This window comes from Danio rerio, chromosome 16 (assembly GCF_049306965.1).
Source record: "Danio rerio strain Tuebingen ecotype United States chromosome 16, GRCz12tu, whole genome shotgun sequence".
NCBI lineage: Eukaryota > Metazoa > Chordata > Actinopteri > Cypriniformes > Danionidae > Danio > Danio rerio.
In genome coordinates, this window is record NC_133191.1 from 46,732,501 (window position 1) to 46,735,041 (window position 2,541).

The 2,541-nt window shown below is 36.2% G+C and overlaps 1 protein-coding gene across 1 annotated transcript in view; it reads right to left on the minus strand.

Moving 5' to 3' along the window:
* ppox (protoporphyrinogen oxidase) overlaps positions 1-533 on the minus strand; it is a 20,818-nt gene extending 20,285 nt beyond the window's left edge. Inside the window, exon 1 of the mRNA NM_001039979.2 lies at positions 465-533. The gene's annotated coding sequence lies outside the window, so the exon portion shown is untranslated. The remainder of the gene's footprint in view (positions 1-464) is intronic.
* Positions 534-2,541: the final 2,008 nt, after the last annotated feature.

Here is a 2,541-nt window from a genome sequence, read left to right on the forward strand (position 1 = left end):
GGAAGAAATGGTGCCAGACCATTAATAAACAAAACAAATAAGAGAACATTTTAATGAAATCCATGTTGTCAAGTATTATCTCAATTGTTTTCAGTAGCTGTAATGTATATTTAATAAGCTGACTGACTGAAAATATATGCAAAGTCAAGCAGGATTGAGTCTGCATATTTATATATTGGACAGAAAAACATCGTAACGTACCACGAGCATCAATATGAAACAGAAACACTTTAACTATCCCTAAAATATTAAATATTCTTTAAAGGAAATTGGTAAAAAGTTACATTAAATTTGAATGACAAGAGTTTCTAACACACATAACAAGTTACTTGCCTTGGCTGATATGATAAAACAGATAAAAACGTCATAAACGGATAAAAAACTAAAACAAATAATAAAACATAAAATAACAGCCTTCATAAACATAAACTACATTCATAAAAATAGTTAAAATCAACTGTTACCTGCATATAATAATGTAATTTGGACAGCGCGATTTCAGGTGCTACTCAGTGACATAAGGGTCCTCAGTAGTATTGAAGTGATAAGCAAGCGGCAACGGAACAGAAAAACAGCGAGACTGGTTTCAAAATAAAAGTCCCACACACTCTAGTCTAGTGTTACCACACGCTCTAGTAACTCGATTTCTCAACCACTAGATGACAGAAAAGACCACGCCATTTTCTTGTTTACCTGCATCTTTTTGGACAGATGTGTTGCATCTTTGTCATAGATAAAAATTACTAGCATACATTACACAGCACAAACTGACTGTACTAACAATAATTTAGCTAGTCCAAATCAGCGTGGCATATTGTTATCATAATCCTGACCTATTTAGAAAAAGAATATGCCAAAATTGTTTGGTGTATACTGTTGTTAAACTAGTGTATGCTATGTAACCTAAGTACCCCAAACATTTTTATGAATGACGAAGAGCCAACCCATCTGTACAATAGAATGCAAGCAAACAAGAAAATGGCTTTATTGTCATCTAGAGCAGTGGTTCTCAAACGTTTCATCAAGTACCACCTCAGAAAAAAATTGTCTCTCCAAGTACCACCAAACTGAGCAGTATTAAAATACAGTAGCGCAGTCGGCCCAGTTAAGCAGCTACAACTCTACACAGTTAAAAAATGTGGCAGATTACATCAGAAATATAGGCTATATGGCATATATGGCATATTATATACATAATTTTTGATCAATTTTGAAATGTATGTAGCATGTACATGACATATTTCATTCCTCCGCGTACCACTAGAAGGAAGCCTGCGTACCACTAGTGGTACACCTACCACAGTTTGAGAACCACTGATCTAGAGCAAACCACAATGTTTTACATGTCAGCAAGATGTTTTTAATTATTTAAAATATAGTAAAAATTTAATATGATCATATGTAGACCTATTTTAAGAAATACCTAATAATTCTGTGCTGTTTAATTTTGACATATTTACAGCTTTGAGTTGAAGGACAGCTTTGAACTGAATCACAGGAATAAATTACATTTAAATATGTTCACTTACTTATTCAAATATTTTACCATATTAAAGTTGGTAGTGTTCTGACAAAAACAAAATAAAAAAAATAAAAAATAATGTTTACCTTAAAAAGTTAAATGTTAAAGTGTAAAGATATACTTTATTTTCATTTTCCTTCAGCTTACTAACTTTATTCATCAGAGGTCGCCACAGCGGAATGAACCGCCAGCTTATCCAGCATAAGTTTTATACAGCGGATGCCCTTCCAGCTGCTACCCATCACTGGGAAACACCCATACACACACACACACACACACACACACACACACACACACACACACACATACACACACACACACACACACACACACACACACACACACACACACACACACACACACACACACACACACACACACTATGGCCAATTTAGTTTATTCAATTCACCTATAGCGCATGTCTTTGGGGGAAACTGGAGCACACATGCAAACACGCAAAGAACAAGCAAACTCCACACAAAAATGGCAACTGACCCAGCCAGAACTCAAATCAGCGATCTTCTTGCTGTGATGCAACAGTGCTAACCACTGCCATCACGTCACCTGTAAAGATATGCTTTTAACATTAAAAGTTGACGGAGCAGACATTGAGGTCCCATAATGTAATTCAAAAGAGTAAACAAACAGTAAACACTAACAAATCACAAAATACAAAGCGTTTTTATTTAATTAATTTATAAATATATGCAAAATTATGAAAATGTGTGAGAAATAAAGCTCTAAGACTGAGCGTGTCTTAGGTTTCACTAGCAGGCCATTGTGTCTTTGTGTCACTGAGAAGCTAATGGAGCGTGCTAATTTAATCCCATGTGACACAAAGAGGCCCTGGAGCTCCCTGCGGTTCAAGAGAAGGCCCTGTTGCTTTTGGTATTGCGGGGCCCCTTCGACCACACGTCGTAGCTCACTTTCGCACATACCTCAGCCATGGGCTTTCGGGGTACTTAAGACTATAAGAACTTCTCAGACCCTGTTTCCCCAAAACACATCAGGTCATCCTA